Below are 22,235 nucleotides of genomic sequence, written 5' to 3'. Positions count from 1 at the left end.
GCTTCAGGCTGTTTCCTACTATCTGGAAAACACAAGTATGCTCAAAACCATAACCATCAAATTTAACAATGGAGTCACCCATACCTTTCAACGTTTATGCTCAAAGTTTGAAATCATGGATAGAGTCTACATTGTTCAAGAGCAGTTCCCAGTCATTGGTGCTCATGCAATCACCATTCACAAATGTGGGGATGACTCTAAAAACAGTTATGATGGATCTTGGTAACTCAATTTTCTCCTATGGACAAAGTTTTGTTGCACTTTCCACAGTTACTTCCTTCATCGGTATCCACGTTATCAACTTTGACCCCACCTGCATCTACGCATGTCAAACTGCAGTTGAAGACTACCATCGGCTCAGAGGGCTTTATTGTCTGAAGTTGAAAAGCTTGAAGGAGACCAACACGCATAAGGGACACAAGGTAAAAGATCATGTGCATTTCATTCACCGAGCCATCATTAATGTTCAGGAACAGCAAAAGCCTCAGTTTTCTAAGAGAACATTGCACTTACACATCCATTCACAGGCTTGAGCAACCCCAATTTCACCTCATGCTATGCAAATGCAACATTGCAGTGCCTTCTTCACTTGCAACCTCTGAAGGATTCATTAAAACACAGTCATCAATAGGCTATCAGGAGCTTTGTTCACAAATAGGATCACTTGCCATCCACTGCGTCTCGAACTATTGTGGATATTTGTCACTTCTTAGGAGAACCTTACAATAGAGGTGAGCAGCAACATGTTGCAGTTTCTCACCAAATTGCTGAAATTTGTCCTGAAGTATCTCGCATGGTTTCAGTCACAATAAGTCATGACATTCTATGTACTACATGTAACTACTGCTCATCAAACCGAGAGGTGTTGCATATTTATCCTCTACATGTACCTGCTGGTACAGATTCCATGTGTTTGGAAGAACTCATTTATAGAAAAGACAAATGGGCAATGATTCCTGGTAGCAAATGCAGGCAATGCAAAACTTCTCCAATCATGAAACGTGAACTTATTCAATCAGCAGGGAGACTGATTGCAGTCCAACTTATGCTTTGGGAAACCAAACCAGACTGGACCGTTACAAAGTGACACAATGCTAAGTTTAATGCTGTGCAGAAGAGCATAATTACTGTGGACAACAGGAATTACCAGTTAGATTCCATTATCATACACCAAGGACAGGATGTTACTTCAGGACACTTTGTGTCTGTTCTTGCTGTGGGTGCTACTGGAAAATGGGTGCATGCAAATGATGCACTTATTGAAGTCTAACCAAGGTCAAGAAATGCAAACAAAATGTATATGGCCTTTTATGAAGAGATCTAATACTTTACAAATGCCTTAGCCTAAGTTCATAACACCACTATATCAAGGAGAATAATGTTTTTTTCCAGCATTAAAATTTGTTTGTATACTACCCTTTAGCACAGACATGCATATGTACCTTTTGAACATTTATAACATTGAAGTTTTGTACCTACGTAAATATCAATATATCAGTACCTACCAAAATAGACATGTTGTTTTCACCACTCATGCAACGATAAGAATACAATGTTTACACCGAAAACCGGAAGCTCAAAGCAGAGGATGAAACACTCACTATTTGTTCACAGCGCGGGTGTAGAAGCCGTCTAATCTGTCCTAAGGAGCACAATTTATTATGGCAGTTTATTATGATTCATTGTCTGTCATACTCAGGGCTTGGGGATTATTCCGTTTTTGATGTTTCAGCGTTGATAGCAAAGAAATTCCTGCCTAGCCGTGCAGCCTGCTATAGCAACGTCCCTGTTGGTCTAGTGGTTAGGATTCGACGCTCTCACCGCCGCGGCCTGGGTTTGATTCCCCGGTCGGTGAAGTTATTTTGTTTCCCATTATTATTCCGATTAAAACTACTCTATTACTCTTCATTAATCAGATATAGATATGTCTAATTCTTGGCTGTGGCCCGACTGCATTCAATTAAAAGCGCACACTTTATATTATTAAAGAGTCTGTGCACATTGATTCGCAACCCCTTTTGGCATTATATTCTTCTCAGTCTGCAGAAAAGGATTTTACAATTGTGCGTTACAAGTGAGACGATAGCTATGGTTTAACCACCCCCCTCTACACAATCACACAGTTAACACAATAAATACCGACTAAAAAGAGATACGGAATTATCCTATGCAGCCTCTCATTCAGTGCTCCAGTGTTGTGACGCGCAGCAAATCGGTAGGTGCGTTCAAGTGCCTGTAACTCCAAAACGGAAAGGGCTAGGGACGCAGTCCACATACCAAACGAGAGGAGGCTCCGCGATTTCCCCTGATATCTAACATGCCCAGGTGTCATGTTCCTAGAATAAACTACCGCGTCCAGAATACAGTGGTGCCTTCACTTGCTAGGAGACAGCTGTGCGAATTTGTATTTGAAAGTGTATTTTCACTTATAAAGATGCAACGTGTTTAGTTTTTAAGGACATGTTTATTATTTTAAATTAGCAATACCGATGTTATTAAAACCGTTTCTAAATATACATGTGTAATACATATATTGTCAATGAACATGTGTCTTATTATTTCAATGTGAGCAGTGTTTGCACGGTTGGGTGCTGATTGTGCAGTTCTCCAGACCTGCTGCCAGCTGCCAGTATGAACCAAGAAATGAAACGTCGCATTTTGGATTCAAACTGGAGAAATGGATGTTGTTGAAGGATTATGTGCAATCAGAACGGGGAGAACGACTTGCGGTCCAGGGGTTGTCAGCAGTAGGGGATTTTACACCTGGGAGCTGAGGATGTTACAGCCATTCCTCTCCCGGTTGCTCCGCAGCGGTTCCATGGTTAGCAATCTGGACTCTGAATCCAGCGATCCGAGTTCAAGTCTCGGTGGGACCTGTAATTAACCATGTGTTTTGATCATGTGAACTACCAAATGTCATATGTCTAGACCACAAGGCTACAATCGATGATATAAAATACAATGCAGATTCCGGTATCTGAGCTCGGAAAGTGTTTATTAACAAGTAATGCGCATTTTCAAGTGTTTCAGATTAATTTCAGAAATGTTGCGCGCTTAATTTTAGTCCTGCATTGTAGTAGAGAACGACAGTAGTAACGCCGTCCCTGATACGTTTCATTTCACAGGTCTCTGGCACGCATTTCCTTGTGTTTTGCAGGGCGCCGTGGCTTAGATGGTTAACGCGCCTGCCTCGTAAACAGGAGATCCTGGATTCAAATCCCAGCGGTGCCTTTGGTTATTATTTTTTTCAGCACATCAAAGTTTAGGCTGTGTTTGTGTCACATTTTGTTACTGGTGGGGAGCACCTCCAACACAGACAAATACTTTCCTGTAGTCGCAGGATAAACACTTTTGCCAAAAGAGAACGAGAAACAGTAATAATAATTTAAAAAACACTGCGACGAGGATGCGATTCAAATCCACACGTGCACCGCACAATGGATTAGCAGTCCATCGCCTTAATCACTCGGCCACCTCGTCCTCGAAAACCTGGCGCTCAAAACAGAGGATGAAACACTCACTATGTGTTCACAGCGCGGGTGTAGATGCCGTCTAATCTGTCCTAAGGAGCACAATTATGCCAGTGCGCCAGAGGTTTAAACAATAGCTAGCAAGAAACCTGTCCCTGGAATATTAACGGATGTGGTTTCAGCTCTTGCTGCATCAGATAGCTTCAGCCATTGTGAATTATTGAAAGTTTGAAAGAAAAGCAAAATATCCAGAGAGCCCCTGCAACGAGAAACCAACGTGGCGGGCTGGTTTCATGGTGTAATGGTTAGCACTCTGGCCTTTGAATCCAGTGATCCGAGTTCAAATCTCGGTGGGACCTTTTGTTTATTTTCTTTAGTTTGTCTTAGAAAAACAAACTTCAAAATAAGGTTTTGATTTTAAGTGACCAATGTTGTAGACTCCCACTGCTAGCTTTAAAGCATTGACTGGTGGGACTCGGTTTTACATCCTTCCAATAAACCCCTCAGTTCTTGAGTAAAAGTCCAATGCGCTATCGATTGCGTCACAGAGCCTCTCGAGGGCAGTAAGCAAATATAATATGTTTTATTTACGTGATGCTTACGTGGCTGTCCTACTGCCCCTCGTCTCTCCTGTTTGTCTGTTCTCTTTATCTCTCCCCTCGTAAAATACGTAAGACTCGGACGCAGTTTGTTGGGTCAAAGGCACAATTATATTTTCCTGGGTTTTAGAACATTACATCTTAAACAGAGCCAATACTGTAGGCTAAACAAAGGACGCGTTAACACTTACAAAACTTTAACCTTTTAGTCAAAAATGGCGTCAATCCCTTTCTTATTCTTTTTTTTTTTTACGAACCCGGGAAGTGACATACCCAACAATAATTACTGATGAAACCCACTAGTGGGCAGTATTTAACCAACAACAGTTATAACCAACCACTGAGCTTACACAAACAAACAACATACCTACCAACAAACCAAGCGCAGCATGGTCCGGAATAATCTGAAAGGGAGAACTACTTCTAGTGCTTGAACAATTAGAAATGGACCACAGCAATTCATTTAATTATGCGGCAGTTTATTATGATTTATTGTCTGTCATTGCTCAGGGCTTGGGGGCTGTTCCGTTTTCGATGCTTCATCGTTGATAGCAAAGGAATTCCTGGTCAGCCGTGCAGACTTCCCCAGCAACGTCTCTAGCAGCGTCCCTGGTGGTCTAGTGGTTAGGATTCGGCGCTCTCACCGCCGCAGCCCCGGTTCGATTCCCGGTCAGGGAAGTTACTCTATTGCCCATTATTATTCCGATTAAAACCACTCTATTACTCTTCATTAATCAGATGTAGATATGTCTATTTCTTGGCGGTGGCCCGACTGCATTCAATTAAAAGCGCACCCTTTATATTATTACAGAGACTGTGCACATTGATTCGCAACCCTGACCATGTGCTTTCGCAACCACAATATCTCTATCACAATGTATCAATCTGTTTGTACCCACAGACAAAGAAAATGACCTACAAGTCTGAGAAGTCACGACGAGAGGTATTTGCTGTGAACTTTTCAAGTTACTGATGATGGGGAGCCGAAGCAGTGTGTGGCAAACTCTTTACAAATAATCAGTGCCTTCTTCACTTGCAACCTCTGAAGGATTCATTAAAACACAGTCAACAAGAGGCTATCAGGAGCTTTGTTCACAAATAGGATCACTTGCCATCCAGTGCATCTCTAACTACTATGGATATTTGTCACTTCTTAGGAGAATCTTTCAATAGAGGTGAGCAGCAACATGTTGCAGAGTTTCTCACCAAATTGTCTGAAATTTGTCCTGAAGTATCTCGCATGGTTTCAGTAACAATAAGTCATGATATTCTATGTACTACATGTAACTACTGCTCATCAAACCGAGAGGTGTTGCATATTTATCCTCTACATGTACATGCTGGTACAGATTCCATGTGTTTGGAAGAACTCATTTATAAAATTACAAATGGGCAATTATTCCTGGTAGCAAATGCAGGCAATGCAAAACATCTCCAATCATGAAACATGAACTTATTCAATCAGCAGGGAGACTGATTGCAGTCCAACTTATGCTTTGGGAAACCAAACCAGACGGGACCGTTACAAAGATACAATGCAAAGTTTAATGCTGTGCAGAAGAGCACAATTACTGTGGACAACAGGAATTACCAATTAGATTCCATTATCATACACCAAGGACAGGGTGTTACTTCAGGACACTTTGTGTCTGTTCTTGCTGTGGGTGCTACTGGAAAATGGGTGCATGCAAATGATGCACTTATTGAAGTCTAACCAAGGTCAAGAAATGCAAACAAAATGTATATGGCCTTTTATGAAGAGATCTAATACTTTACAAATGCCTTAGCCTAAGTTCATAACACCACTATATCAAGGAGAATAATGTTTTTTTCCAGCATTAAAATGTGTTTGTATACTACCCTTTAGCACTGACATGCATATGTACCTTTTGAACCATTTATAACATTGTAGTTTTGTACCTACGTAAATATCAATATATCAATACCTACCAAAATAGACATCTTGTTTTCACCACTCATGCAACTAGTTAGAAAAAACGCAACAGCCGTTTAAAGGGGTGATATCAAACACAAAAGCCCATGTTAGGAGAAGCAATTAGGCCAATCTTGTCAAGCATCAAGCAAACAGACACAATTGGAAAGGTACTGGGGCCCAAGATTCACACAATGCTTGCGTCTAACTTGGCGCCTTTTTTTGATAGCTTCGCTCCACTTGAAATGCACAGTGGCGCAGCAGGCTAAGGTCGTGTGCTCTTCAAGAACGTCATGTTGCAAGTTCAAACCACTTGAAATGCTCAGTGTGTGAGTGTGTGACTGAGGCACACACTGAGACACACTCACACACACTGAGACACACTCACACACACTGAGACTGTGTGTGTTGTAGTATGTGTGTTTCTCAGTGTATGTGTGTCTCGGTGTGTGTGTGTGTGTGTCAGTGTGTGTGTATGTCGCAGTGTGTGTTTTTAAGTGTGTCTGTGTGGGTCTCAGAGTGTTTGTGTCTCAGTATGTGTGTGTCTCAGTGTGTGTGTGTGTGTCACTGTGTGTCTGTGTGTGTGTCTCAGTGTGTGTGTATGTCAGTTTATGTAAGGAGGCTTACATAAACAGTTTATATAAGGAGGCTGTGTGGTTCAGTGGTTAAAGAAAAGGGCTTGTAACCAGGAGGTCCCTGGTTCAAAATCCCCCCTCAGTAACTGACTCACTGTGTGACCCTGAGCAAGTCACTTAACCTCCTTGTGCTCCGTCTTTCGGGTGAGACGTAGTTGTAAGTGACTCTGTAGCTGATGCATAGTTTACACACCCTAGTCTCTGTAAGTCGCCTTGGATAAAGGCGTCTGCTAAATAAACAAATAATAATAATGTGTGTGGGAGTGTGTCTCAGTCACTTCAAGTCATACAAAGAGCATTTTAAGTGGAGCGATAAAGTGGAGCGAAGCAATCAAAAAAAGGCGCCAAGCATTGTGTAAATCTTGGGCCCCAGCACCTTTCCAATTGTGCCTATTTGCTTGATGCTTGACAAGATTGGCCTAACTGCTCTCCTATCTTGGACTTTTGTGTTTGATATCACCCCTTTAAACGGCTGCTGCGTTTTTCTAACTTGTTTTTTTTTACATTGGCAATGTTTTTGTTATAGATATAAAATACAATGCAGATTCCGATATCTGAGATCAGAAAATGTTTAATAACAAATAATGCGCATTTTCAAGTGTTTCAGATTAATTTCAGAAATGTCGCGCTCTTAATTTTACAGCCGTGCATTGTAGTAGAGAACGACAGTAAAGGCAATGTCCCTGATACGTTTCATTTCACAGGTCTCTGGCACACATTGCATTGTGTGCTGCAGGGCATCGTGGCTTAGATGGTTAAAGTGCTTGTCAAATAAACAGGAGATCCTGGGTTCAAATCCCAGCGGTGCCTTTGGTTATAATTTTTAGGGTAAGGTTTAGGCTGTGTTTGTGTCACATTTTGTTACTGTTGGGAAGCATCTGCAACACAGACCAATACTGTCCTATAGTCGCAGGATAAACACTTTTGTCGAAAGAAAAGGAGGTATGACACAGGCCCGGTTTTTGGGATGGAACCGCATAACAGTCTCGCGTTTTGATTGGTCCATGTCTGTCACATGAATATGTCGTCACACGAGTGGAAAAGCTTGCAGGCATTTTTAACATTGTAAGAAACAAATAATTATAAGTCAATTGGCAGATGATACAACTCTTTTTCTGAAAAATAAATCTCAGAAATTTTAATGCTCTTATTGAAAAGACACAGCATAAATTAAACCAATGGTTGCAAAGAGATTTGTCTCTCAAAGGTCGGATTTTGCTTACTATTATTATTATTATCTATTTCTTAGCAGAGGCCCTTATCCAGGGCGACTTACAATTGTTACAAGATATCACATTATACATTATTTTACAGATATCACATTATTTTATATACAATTACCCATTTATACAGTTGGGTTTTTACTGGAGCAATCTAGGTAAAGTACCTTGCTCAAGGGTACAACAGCAGTGTCCCCCACTGGGGATTGAACCCACAACCCTCCGGTCAAGAGTCCAGAGCCCTAACCACTACTCCACACTGCTGCCCTACTAAGGCTGAAGGTATTTCTAGGCTGACTTATGCAGCTCTTTCTCTGGATGTATCAAAAGATCAGTAGTATGGTTGATAGAATCTTATTTAACTTTATCTGGAAGAATAAAACTCATATTAGAAAATCAGTAATAATGAACAATCATGAATCTGGAGGACTTAACTTTCTTGATTTTTCTACCTTAAACAATACCTTTAAAATAAATTGGATTAAACAGTTTATTAAAAATCCATCTTCAACTTGGAACTTTATTCCTGCATATATTTTTAATAATCTTGGTGGTCTAAGCTTTCTATTAATATGTAATTACAATATCGAAAAAATTCCCATCAAGTTATCAAATTTTCATAAACAAATGCTTCTTTCTTGGTCTTTAATTTATAAACATAACTTTTCTCCACACAAATATTTCATTTGGAATAATAAGGATATTTGCTATAAGCATAAGTCCTTATTTTTCCCCAATTGGTTTAATAATGGCATCATATTAGTTACTCAATTATTTAAATGTAATGCTAATCTTCTTAACTATACAGAATTCTTGTCCACCTTTAAATTACCTATTACAACAAAGGAGTTTGCCATTATTTTTGATGCTCTCCCTAGAGGAGTGATCACTTTACTGAAAAATGATTTGAAAGTATTATCTTGCCCTCTACCTTCCATAGACCCTTGTGAAACTTTTATTGGAAAATATTGTTTTATAGATCATTCTAAAAATAATAAGCATATAAGATCTCTTTTCCAAAATGATCTACTATCCATCCCTTATGTTATTTCATATTGGGACGGGTTTATTGAAGGTATTGACTGGAAAAAAGTTTGGATTTTATCCAACAAGTACTTATTAACTAACAAAGTTAAAGAAGTTTCTTATAAAATAATACATAAATGTTATCCTGTTAAAAACTATTTAAAGAAACTGAAACATGGTATCGACCTGAGCTGCTCATTCTGTAAGGACTCCACTGAAACAATGTGGCATTTATTTTGGAATTGCAGATACTCCAGATTTTTTTGGAAAGATTTAATTACTTTCACCAACAATAATATTAAAAAAGAAAAAAAAAACCTTAACATTCATATTGGTAATGTACTGTTTGGTTTCACTAACTATAAGACCAGTGAAAATAATGAGTATTACATTATAAACTTGATTATTCTAATGGCCAAATTTCATATTCACAAGTGTAAATTCTCTAATCAGAAGCCTTTCTGATTTCTTTTTTGTAAAAGAAATGGAACAGTACATTAAGGTTATTAAGATGTCCAATAATAAAAAAAGCTTTGAAAACACTTCATGTATGTAACCTATTTAATATATTTTTGTAATTGTATAAAGCCCACCCCCTGGCTTCCATTATAATATGTTCACTATTCTGTTTTTTTTCTACTTTCTGTACATCTTCTTTGTTTATTTCAATAAAAATGCATTAAAAAAAAAGTGATGACGCAATAAAGGCGTGCACTGTGTAGGGGGCGGGGCACTGGTTTCATGACATCACTGCTATAGAAACGCATTCTTCACAGTTTCAGCTGCAGATTGAAGCAGACGCTGGAGGGAGGTTTGTCGTTTGAAAGTTTTGACAATGGAACAGGCATGCGCTGTTTTAACTTTGACACTTCTCTGTTTAATCATAGGTAAATAAACTGGTACACAATTAGACACGACTTTTGATAAGATTTTGGCAATGTCTTTCGTGTTACTTTATCTGTAGTCTGTTCCAGCATTTTACAGTTTGTCAACATATAGGCAGCATAACTATGTATTTCCTTTGTGGTTGTAATGATTATTTATCTGTATATTTACTGTAAGGCAACTTGTATCTGCAGCCTATTTCATTCTAATTTCACAGTGATTATCTTTCTGTCTCTTCTTTTAGAAATGATCCGGGGAGATACAGTGACTCAACTTTCAAATTTAACCATTGTTAAAGAAACAGAGAACACCACTATAAACTGTAAATATGATTTAACATCAGGCAGTACTCCATATCTCTTCTGGTACATTCAGGATCCCAATCAAGCCCCGCAGCTCATACTCAGAGACTATTCTAAGCAGGAGGACATTCCACCAAGGTTTCGAAATCGTTTCTCTGCATCTCATGACAAGACAGAGAAGACCTTTCATCTGAATATTATTGCGGCTGTGCTGTCTGACTCTGCCACGTACTTCTGTGCTCTGAGTCCCACACTGTGAGAGTCTCTATATCACTTCATACAGAAACCTCCTGCTGCCTGCCGAGTGAGTCTCGCTGGTGAAGATGGCAGTGCAGTCTGTGTTCTGTGTAGAAGCTACTCGGGGACATTCTTCTTAATTACCCTCCTGCACCCTCTTACGGTCTGGTAGTGTAATACTAATACATGTTACAACATGTACCATATTTGTGTGATGTTTGCTATTAATAAAACATGAACTTTCATAGAATTAATATAAAAAGAAACAACAATGTGCTCGATGTTTACATGTATTTAATGCGTTAAAAAACAAACAACTTTTAATAAGCCTGTACATAAAGCGTTAAAATACATTCATTTTTTAAACGAAATATCTGCACAACACGTGCAACTCACCATTAACAACTTTGACATTATTTTTAGGAAAACAGCTGCCTTGCCACCTCAGTGTTTTCAGATACTGTGTCAAGATTGATGGATTGTTTTTTGTATCTTATTTCATACGACTGCTAATTTCTAGGCTTCGTTAACTATTATATATTCTTTGTTACATTGCAATTCAAATGAACCCCCAATAGGTGGCAGTGTACGACAATGAATTGTCAGTGTTTAAAGCTCAATATTCACAATCACACAATGCTTCCTTTATTAAACAACAAGGAAAATACCAGGCAATAAGGAGATGACAATACATTAATAGCACAGAATGTGAAATACATTCAGAGATACATCCCTCAAGCCCTTTAGCCCAATGCAGTTCCATGTCAGACCAGTTCAGTCCCATGAACAGCGACCAGCGCAGCTCCCTGCTGAAAGCACTCAATGTGAATCTATTGAACCCTCCTAGTATGTTCAGAATGTAGGTACAGCTGGTATGTTTCAGGTCATATTGATCCACTGCAATTTCAAATCAACATGTGTTCATTAGATAGCTTTTACTCTTTAATGGAAAATATTTTAAATTAATGCAAACTCTTATAATAAATTCAAATAAATATATATTGTATCATAACGTTATATAACCATGTTTATTACACAAAAACCAAAATTGTGTTGAACCCTAATATCTGGAGAAGGGAATGAAAGAAGCTTGAGCATAATGCAGAATGTCAAGTATGTAAAAAAAAACACCTTTTCATGAAGTGTTAATTATAACCTTCACTGCACTGTGGTTCTGAACTCAGCCCACAGCACTGTGGTTCTGATCTCAGCCCACAGCACTGTGGTTCTGAACTCAGCCCACAGCACTGTGGTTCTGATCTCAGCTCACAGCACTGTGGTTCTGAACTCAGCTCACAGCACTGTGGTTCTGAACTCAGCTCACAGCACTGTGGTTCTGATCTCAGCTCACAGCACTGTGGTTCTGATCTCAGCCCACAGCACTGTGGTTCTGAACTCAGCCCACAGCACTGTGGTTCTGATCTCAGCCCACAGCACTGTGGTTCTGAACTCAGCTCACAGCACTGTGGATCTGAACTCAGCTCACAACCAGAGCAGTGTTGAAATCACATCTCTGGTCTTGGTATTTAATTTCTACAAATGCATTTTCAGTAGACATTTTATGATTTAAAAAAAAAAATATATATTTTTTTTTAAAAAAAAAAAGTTGTAATGGTGTCTAAAAATACAAAATTAATACAGGTGTAAAACAGACAGGCCATTGAGTTCATTTATCCCAGGTGACACTGCTGCACATGATGCAGACCGTATCCTAGCAACCTGAGCAGCTGCTGTCTGTCAATGTTATCTCAGGGGAAATCTCGAGTGAGAATAATGAATAGGTGCATCACTGACTTGTATTATGACACCTACAGGCACAACAGTGAAACTACACTATTGTTTCCTTGTGATACTTCATTTGAAATAATATATACAGGCGAATGTGACCCTTTGAAATGCAGTTGTGGAAAACATTCACAGAGCAGTCAAAAATAAATAATTAATGCTTTCATTGAGTGTCAGTCCATTATCAGCTATCAATAAACACTAATTGTGTTTATACATCCAAATCAATAAAGAAATGTTTAAAGCAGACCAGCAGATGGCAGCATTGTCTAATCAGTCACAGTTTTAGTGAGTTTGTTTGGATGCACAGACAAATATAACATATTTGTTTTAATAAAATGCAGTCTTTTTACTACACTTCTAAATGATGCTACAAATATAAGGAAAGCATTTTTTATGTTTCAAAAGCATTGTGTACTGAAGTTACATATCATATCATATCAATGAAGTTACTTGAAGATGACATTCAGAATGTATAATGAGATACTGTAGCTAGATAGTGTCAGGGGTACAGTACATTGATGCAACATATTCTTTAGATATTAAGGTTGAATCCACAATGTTTCCACATGAATTGTAAAGTATTCCTGCTTCACACTGCAGCTGCTTCAAGTACACATCACTCATGTCGTTTCATATCATCATGTCTCCAGTGAACACTCCAGTGTGGAATAGTTCTCACCTGCATCATCGGTCACGTGTGCAGCTTCTGTCTCATCTTCCAACAGTGCAGTTCTTGAGCTCTCCTCATTCTGCACTCACACAGGCACCGAGCATGGGGCGAGGAAATCAGTAGCGCTGTGTTCTCACTACAGCTCTTCTGATGATTCTGATAGGTGTGTATGCAGGGCTTGGGTTCAATTCAAATACTTGCATTATTCACATAGGAACACACACATATTCTATATCTTTAACATGGATTTATTGAACTGTATTTCAGAGAGAAGTCTTGGAGATTCAGTGGCACAGTCTCCAGCTGAGATATTGACACCTGAAGGAAATGAAACAATATTAATCTGTCAATATAATACAAGAGACAGCAACCCTGATCTATACTGGTATAAACAAAACCGTGGGGAATCTCCTGAATATATACTGCACACCAGTCAGTATCTGAGTGATCCCTCAAGTGAGTTTCCAGCCCGTTTCTCAGCTGAGCTGAACCCCAGCAGCCGAACAGTGCCTTTGAGAATACAGCAGTGTGAGCTCACTGACTCTGCAGTGTATTACTGTGCTCTGAGGCCCACAGTCACAGGAACTCTACACCTCGCCCTGCAACAACCACCTGCTGCTCTTTGCACTTCAGCATTGCATTGGAAATGTGAATGCTTTAAACTGTGGCAAGCAGCTGTGATGTTTAGAGGCTGATGTAAGGATGCCTGTAGAGTGATCTGCGGCTGCAAAACACCCATATTGCAGCCAAAAGTTTTGCTTTGCATGCGCAAACCGTGTTTAGCGCTTTAAAGTGGGACTTTAGTGGCCACTAAAAATGTGCTTATGTAAAGAATGGTTTTCACCTGCCGTTCTGCACCCACTGTAACCACAGCTATGAACCGCAGAGTTACACGATTACATCACATTTACATCACATGTTTCTGTTTCTCTTTGCTGATTGGTTACAGACATTTGACATTCAAAACCTCTAAGCAGAATATTTCAGAGCGGCATTGTGAAGAGAAAAGCACCAGAATCAACACAGAGACAGAACCTTTCTATTCTGTTCTTAAAGAGATCAGCACTGAGCTAAAATGGATACATTAATCATGTGTATGTTTATTATCCTGCCAGGTAATTTCAACACAACAAGAAAGATTATTATTATTATTATTATTATTATTATTATTATTATTATTATTATTATTATTATTATTATTTCTGACTGTCTATTAAATGTTCTTTTTCTTCCTCAATGTTCAGTCATGACAAGCGGGGATTCCATCAGTCCTCAACAGACAGCAGAGTCCAGAACAGAAAGAGTCAGTAACGCTCAGATGCTCTTATACTGCAAGTAGTGAATACGTTTATCTCTACTGGTATCGGCAGAACTCAAACCAAGCCCTGGAATACATACTGCTTAAGGGAGCCCGCTCAAGGAGTAGCAGTTCTCACACTGCAGACTTTGCTAAAAGCCGGTTCACTTCTACAGCAGACAGCTCTTCTACTACAATCACCATTTCCAAACTTGCTCTGAGTGACACAGCAATCTATCACTGTGCTCTGAACATAGCACAGTGTGAAAACTCATTGGGACGCTGTACAAAAACTCTCTCAGCACTAACTGGCACAGGCCCATTACCTGGTAAAAGATGAAAGAAAGTCGCGTTGAACTGCTTCCACACACTATCATTGGCATGAGTCCATTATAAAGGAAGTGGTTTCAGTGCAGGCAAAGCATTTTGATGCTTTTTCTTCTGTGAAATCTTTGAAATCTTTGTCCTGTGTTCATAGAAATGAAATATGAAAGCAGGGTCTGGTTAACCACAATGAACTGTAGAAATATAATGAATACATGCTTGAACAGGGACTTCCTTAATGTGTGAAACCACAGCAAACATTATAACTCAATCATTACCTGACATGTGGTCCTAGTTCTGTTGTGTGAACGGGTTGTTCCGTTTACCCTTGACAATAACAAAACAAGACGCACATTACATACACTCACATTTACACACTATACACACCAACAATACATCACACCCATCACCATATTCCCATGACAGAATTCCATGAAGCTCAGCAACCCACCAGCTCTTCACTGACCCTTTCAGCACAGAGGATAAGATAAGGTCTTCAAAGCTGATACCTGTATATCACTATTAATCTACTTGTATCTATTATCACGGGTACCTTCATTAACACACTGCAATCTCTTTTTAAAATGACATTTTCCAGACACCAATATACTGCATGTGAGTTGTGTTCTTTTTAAGTTCCTGAGACTGAACTAACTTGAGTGTCTTCTTTACGTCTCGTTTCCATTCTGGTCTCAAGAGCCTGTACATTCTAATGCTATATTCAGCTGATCAAAGCTTTTCTGCATTCATGAGATGTAAAAGACTAGCCATGATCCAAACAGGGTCCTAGGAAACATGTCGGAATTGACCCAATACTGGACCAATTGTTTGCAAACCTTTTGCCAGTATTGGTGCAATGCTGGCAGGCCAATTTGACTGTATTGATCCAATTATGTGCCAGAATTGGGTAGGTATAGTTTGCACGTGGACCCAGTACATGGTCCAGTTTGGTTAGGAACTGGCACAGTACTGGTCCATTAACACTAGAACTGCTGAGGGATGTAAGTGGGATTCAAAATTTAAACAACTCTGCCCTTGTGAATGTGATGCGTTTGCTGTTTTTTTTAAACTAAAAAAGAAAAAAAGGACAGCCGCATTGCATTTGCAAATGCTGAGACGTTAAATTTTACATCCAAAATGCATCAAAATTGATGCGCGTGGCAGTTCTAGTGTTAAGAAACACCATTACTGGGTTTAAATTGGTGCCACAATGCCTTCATTATGGTAATCTGAATAGGCCCGATATTGGTCCCTTACTGGTCCAACACTGCCCCCTATCTGACCATTTCATAACCACAGACACAGTGACAGGATTGAGGTAGACAGAATCAGATCCACTCACAGTGTGTTACAAGGGCAGTTTATTGCCTTCTATGATCCAAAGGGTATACAACAATACAGTGGAGTGTCGCATATCCGACCATCACATAACCGTCCTGATCAATTAACCGCCTCGCTAAATAAATGAATAAATATTAAAAGTAGGCTACGAGAGTAATGGCATTGGCAGCAAATGCAGCTTCCGCAATGGAAACAGAAAGAAAGCGTTCTAGCAATCATTCTTTTTGTGCGTTCCCCTTTAAGAGAGGCGGGCTGTGTGCGTGTGTCAGTCAGCTGCGTGTAGCAGTGACGTTTCAATACACCAGTCGAGAAAACTTTTTTTTGTGCAATGTGTTTATATGATGGAGCGCACGCTTGCAGATATTGGCAGTGTGTTGTTGTAGCTTTTAAATGCAATTGATTAAACAAAGCAAGCTTCATAAACGCAATGCTTATCGGTCGTTTGTTTAAAATAGCCGAAACAATATTCAAACCGAGCTGTTATCAGCTGTTGGCAATATCAAGAAAGAGCGCAAAGTACCGTGACAGAGATATTAAGAAAGCAGAACCAGGGAGGCAGGGACTTCTAGAGCTGAGAAAGAAGCCATCAGTTGCAGGTTACTGTACATTTACCGTTTGTTTTGCATTTTTTTTTTTAAAACTTTGCATGGAGATGGCTTATAGCAAACCACATAGCAACACTGTGTATTTGTAGTCTAATTAATCTCGTTTACGTTTGCTTAGTTTTAAAGCAAAAAATGTCCCCATGTTTAAAGCAGTTTGCGTGTTGTTTTTGTTCACTAACCTATTTATGGATGTGTAAATGCTTTTTCTATAGATGTTCGTAAATCCGACCTTTTCACATATCCGCCTATACCCGAGTCCACAAGGGGTTGGATATGCGACGTTGTACGGCACAAGTAAAGCTCAGAGTGGTCACTCCACAAGCATGACCACAAGCAAGGGTTACCAAACAAACCCCCTGCAGACCCGCACCACCCCGTGTCCATGCAAGTGTAAGGGGGGGGGGGGGTTTCTCTCTCGCAGTTAATTTTACTGGATAGGGATTCGTTTATACCTGTGTGTATATATATATATATATATATATATATATATATATATATATATATATATATAGTGCTGGCGTTCTCTTAACTATAACTAAAATAACGAGTCAGCCCACAATTAAATCAGTTCGGATTTCTCTTTTCTTTACTGCTGCAGTTTAAATAACGAAACGGCAGCTGTACATATTTTTAATGCACAATCACATAGGCATCAACACATGAAAAGAATACAAAAGAAAACAATATATAAACATATGGCCATTAAAAGTTATAAAATAAATGTAGTTCTTTTAGTGGTACCACTTTAGCGACACGTGTGCCTTAAAACAATACAAGTCCTTGAATTAACACTCATCTGATCCTTAAAGCGATGTCCAGTGTGATGTCTTGATCGCAGTTCAACGTAGTTCTTCAACCTAAAATAAAATATTGAGAACTAAAATATTCCTAGCCCTCTCTGCTACTTCAGGTCTTTTATTAAGGATTTGATCCTAAAATCACAGACACATCACAGCCTGGCGGCGTCCATCTTAGTTTTCTATATTCACTGGAGAGCACGTTGTATTAAGGGCTCTTAAAGGTACGGTGCCAAATTAAAATAAGTCTGCCGACTAAATATTAATAAAGTCTTATTTTAATTTAATGAACTTTTTAACAGTAATAAAACAACTCTAGTCCTTTGTTGGTAACATACACTATAAAATAATAATAAAATAATGTATTATTTTATAGGGGGTTACATTCTCCCTCCCTTATAGTTGTCGTCCTCGACAAGCTTTCAAACCTATATTTTCTTCTTTTTCTTAACACAGGCATTTAGCAGTCAGTACTTCCAGTACTTTATTTAGCATCTGACTCTGATTCTGACTTTGCCTGGTGATAAAACTGAACAGATACTTTTCATTTGTATTGTTCTCTTGGCAACATTTAAACTCATGCACTTGAGCTTGTGCTTGCTTGCCAACTAAAGGGTATTCCCATCTATCTGGGGGTCTTCGATTCCGAGTTGATCTTCTTGGTGCAGGAATTGTCTCTTCATCCTCATAATCACAGTTACTTGCGATCACCTCCTCAGCTAGATCATCATCCCATCTTCCAGTCTCATCAATAGGGTCGAAGAATTGAAACTCCTCTGCTTCTGGGTTCAACACATACTCTGGTTCATCAACCTTAGCATTCTGGTTCTCTTCTTGATCGTGTTCATCTTCCAGTTCTTCAAGATCCAAAACCACATCTTTCTCTGTTTCGGTTTCCCTTTCTCGCCTATCAGCACGTGGACTTGCTACTTGAAAATCACGGTCTGTGTCTTCCCTGGTAAGCCCTTCTGTACTGTCTACAGGTTGCTGCCTTGTCCTTGGTCGTCGTGGTCGGATGGGGGTCTGTTTTTCTTCTTCCAGGTGGTCACGAGATGGGGTGAGAAAACCACAGGGTAATAATAGGTCACAATGAAGTGTCCTCTCTGGACCACTTTCATTTTCTGGTTTCACTACAAAGACAGGAATATCTTCTGCAATTTGTTTAACAACAACATAGACAGTAGAATCCCAGCGATCAGAAATCTTATGCTTGCCTCGGATCCCTGTATTCCTCATGAGAACCCTGTCACCTTCAATGATCACGGACGCCGTAACCTTGCAGTCCCATCTGCGCTTATTGGCTTGCTGGCTTTTCTCAGCTGATCTAGTGGCCAATTCATATGCATACTTAAGCCGTCTTCGGAGCTGTTTAGTGTACTGCTGATGTACTTTACCATTATACCCCGCAGGACCTAAACCAAAACAAAGATCAATTGGTAGTCGAGCTTGCCGCCCAAACATAAGAAAAAATGGGGACTCCCCAGTGGTGTCATTGCGAGTGCAATTATAGGCGTGCACTAAAGGCCGCACATAATGACGCCACTCCTCCTTCTTCTTGTCACTGAGGGTGCCAAGCATATCTAATAGAGTCCTATTAAATCGTTCAACAGGGTTACCTCTGGGGTGGTAAGGTGTGGTACGAGACTTGACCCCAGCAATTCCACACAGTTCAGCTATCAGCTCAGATTCGAAATTGGCACCTTGATCACTGTGAATTCTTTGAGGAAACCCATAGTGGAGAATTAAGTTTTCCCAGAGCACATTCGCCACGGTCTTCGCAGTTTGATCCTTGGTTGGTACTGCCAACGCATACTTGGTAAAGTGATCGGTCATTACTAGAATGTTCCTGATATCTTTGTTATCAGGCTCTAGAGAGAGAAAATCTATACAGACCAGTTCAAGTGGTCCAGACGTTTTGATGTTTACTAACTTTGCAGCTCTTTGCAGTTTTGCCTTCCTCTTAACACATCTCGAACACGTCTTACACTTCCTTTCCACTTCAGAAGCCATACGAGGCCAATAAAACCTGGCTCTGGCGAGATCTAAGGTTCTGTCTGTACTGAAATGTCCAGTCTCATCATGGATTCCTTCAAGAGCACGTGCTCTGTGACTCAAAGGCACTACTAGAAAGAATACGTCTCCATGGTGATCTTGAACTTTACGATATAATACTCCCTCCCCACTCTCTTAACATTATCCTCACTTCAACAGATTCCCTGCCCCGCTCCTTCTCAGTAGGTTTGTTATCAGCTTCCAGGTAGCAAATAACTGTAGCAATGTGTGGATCTTCCCGCTGAAATTTGAACCAGTCTTCAGCTGTTAACCCGGGTAAAGGAGACTGACCAGGCCATGGCTCTGGATCTTCAAAATCTGATGGAATAACATCATCTCTACACCCAAGACTCTCCACCAGGGTGATTTTCTGCATATTCGTCTCCAGTGCCTGAGTCTGAGCACATGCAATAGGTGCTAAGAAGTAATTGATTGCTTCCACATTGTGTCTCTGAGAAATAGTATCCAAAATATGTTTCTCCACCATGGTGTCCGTTGCAGGCAATTCCGTCACTCTGGACTTCAGCTTCAATATCCTCTTTTCCATCTCCGAGGACTCATCATCATCATCAACAAGAGAAGACTCATGTGGCCGTCGCGATAGCCCGTCTGCATCTGCATTTTGTTTTCCAGAGCGGTATTGTATATCAAAATTGTACAAGGATAATGCTGCAAGCCAGCGATATCCTGCGGCATCTAATTTAGCAGTGGTGAGTACATATGTCAAAGGATTATTGTCAGTAACAACCCTGAATTCACAGCCATACAGATAATCATGAAACTTGTCTGTGATTGCCCACTTCAGAGCAAGAAATTCCAGTTTGTGGGCTGGGTAATTCTTCTCACTTTTGCGGAGTCCTCTGCTGGCATATGCAATTACACGCATCTGCCCTTCTTGTACCTGATATAGTGCTGCCCCAAGCCCTGTAGTGCTAGCCTCAGTATGGAGAACATAGGGAAGCCTCCAGTCAGCAAAACCCAGAACAGGTGCAGTAGTTAATTTTGCTATAACAGTCTGGAAAGCCTTCTGACAGTCTACAGTCCACCTAGCTTCCAGGAACTTGGTGCTTGACAATTTTTTGGTGTCATTACTTCTGTAACCCTTCTCTTTTTTAGGGGTCTGCCCCACTAAAAGATCATTTAATGGTCTAACGATCCTTGCATAATCATGGACAAACCTTCTGTAATATCCAGAGAACCCGAGAAATGCTCTTAGCTCCTTGATGCTTTTCGGAACCGGCCATGTTTCCAATGCAGACACTTTATCGTAATCTGGCTCGATCCCCTTTTCAGAAATGATGTGCCCCAAATACTTCACAGAAGACTGAAAAAAACTGCATTTCGGTAGGGATAATTTCAATCCATGCTGTGCTATACGGTTCAAAACTTTCATCAGTCTCACTTCATGTTCTTCCAATGTTTCAGAGAAAATGATGAGATCATCTAAAAAGGCGATCACTTCTTCCAGGTTAAGTCCAGCCATGACCTTCTCCATGGTTCTCTGAAATGTGGCAGGAGCATTGGTCAGTCCCTGTGGCATCATTTTAAATTGCCAATTCCCAAACGGTGTTGTGAATGCTGTTTTAGGCTTATCATTTTCTTCCATTTCAATCTGATAATAGCCACTCTTTAGATCCAGCACAGTAAACCACTTTGAACCTGCAAGAAGGCTAAAAGTTTCTTCAATCCTTGGAAGAGGATAGGCATCCTTTTCAGTCAACTGGTTTAATTTCCTGTAATCCACCACCATCCTCAAAGCACCACTCTTCTTTCTTACAAGAACTATCGGAGATGCATATGGGCTGGCAGATTCTTCAATGATCCCTGCATTAATCAGCTCATACAGGTGCTGCTTCAGATCATTAAAGTCAGAGGGAGACACACGTCGAGTGCGCTCCTTGAAAGGAGTATCATCGCTCAGCTTAATCCTGTGCTTGACACCCGATACATGTCCGATATCTAAATCATGTTGTGAGAAAACATGCGGTACTTCTTCAAGCATTCTTTTAACAATGTGTTTCTTAACCTCAGATGGAATTGGTGATCCTTCAAAATTAAACTGAAGACACAGGGGTGCTATAACTGCATGTTGCGAGCACAAAACCTTCCCTGTATTTCCAACAGGAAAGTCTGGTGGGGTCCCATTACTAGAAACACTCTTCACCCATTCTACTGCACACACATCAGCAATAACTCTTTTGGGAGTAAGCACAATATCGTGTTCAGTTTCATTCTTAATGAGAACACTGGACATTGTAAATCCATTCTGAACATCAACAATCTGGCTGAACATAAGCAAACCGCCTGGTAAGCATGGATCATCTGGAGCTTCTAAAATTACATATTTACTATGTGACGCTTGCCCATGATATTCCCCAAGAACCTCCACCATTTCACCACTCGACAGAGTAAGTGGTTGGCTGTTGTTGAGTGTGAGCTGTCCCAATTTGTCTTCTATTGGAGTGATAAAGTCTTGTCTAACAATAGTTTGCAAAACCCTAGCCCAATCATTCCGAATGGTTAGTGTATGAAGAAAATTATCACCAGCAACATCTTGGCAAGATAAAACAAGAAGCCTTAGTAGATTAGTACCCACAATTAGAGGAACACGTTGAGTGTACTGTTGATCAGGGCAAACAAGAGCGAGAATACAGAATTTGTCATCTGTTCCACATATCTCTTTAGGTAACTGCACTTCCAACTCAATATAACCTAAGTAAGGCACTCGTTGTCCTGCAGCACCTTCTATGGTAATTATAGTACAAAGGGAGTTCAATTCACGGTGGCTAAGGTAAGTATTATAGAATGACTCTGCAACACATGTAACCTGTGAACCACTGTCAACAAGACAAACACACTCCCTGCCATCAACCAAAGCAGTTACTTCACAAGCCTCTCCTATAAGTCCATCAGGTATGGTACCAGACTTATGCCTGCCAACAACTTCAGGGGTTGCTAACGTTTCTTTTGGGTGCACCTTGGGACCATTTTTTTTCCTTGAAGCTCCCATTTGTCCCTCAACAGGAGCTTTTACATGTTTAAAGACATGGGTGA

The 22,235-nt window shown here is 40.1% G+C and overlaps 1 long non-coding RNA gene and 2 other non-coding genes across 3 annotated transcripts; 2 read left to right on the top strand and 1 right to left on the bottom strand.

The window, feature by feature from the left end:
* The first annotated feature begins 3,757 nt into the window (after window positions 1–3,757).
* Window positions 3,758–3,829, top strand: trnaq-uug (transfer RNA glutamine (anticodon UUG)). The gene has a single exon. It is a non-coding gene; the product is annotated as a tRNA-Gln (tRNA).
* Window positions 3,830–4,675: 846 nt separating this feature from the next.
* Window positions 4,676–4,747, top strand: trnae-cuc (transfer RNA glutamic acid (anticodon CUC)). The gene has a single exon. It is a non-coding gene; the product is annotated as a tRNA-Glu (tRNA).
* A 5,837-nt stretch (window positions 4,748–10,584) lies between these two features.
* On the bottom strand, window positions 10,585–16,722 carry LOC131739441 (uncharacterized). Its single transcript, XR_009330527.1, has 3 exons — window positions 14,665–16,722; window positions 14,389–14,528; window positions 10,585–13,083 (listed from the first exon to the last, which is right to left on the bottom strand). It is a non-coding gene; the product is annotated as an uncharacterized LOC131739441 (long non-coding RNA).
* Between the last annotated feature and the right edge of the window lie 5,513 nt (window positions 16,723–22,235).

The sequence above is a fragment of the Acipenser ruthenus genome, chromosome 11 (genome assembly GCF_902713425.1).
Source record: "Acipenser ruthenus chromosome 11, fAciRut3.2 maternal haplotype, whole genome shotgun sequence".
NCBI lineage: Eukaryota > Metazoa > Chordata > Actinopteri > Acipenseriformes > Acipenseridae > Acipenser > Acipenser ruthenus.
The sequence above is the reverse complement of the archived record's forward strand: the minus strand, read 5'-3'. Positions and strand labels throughout refer to the sequence as shown.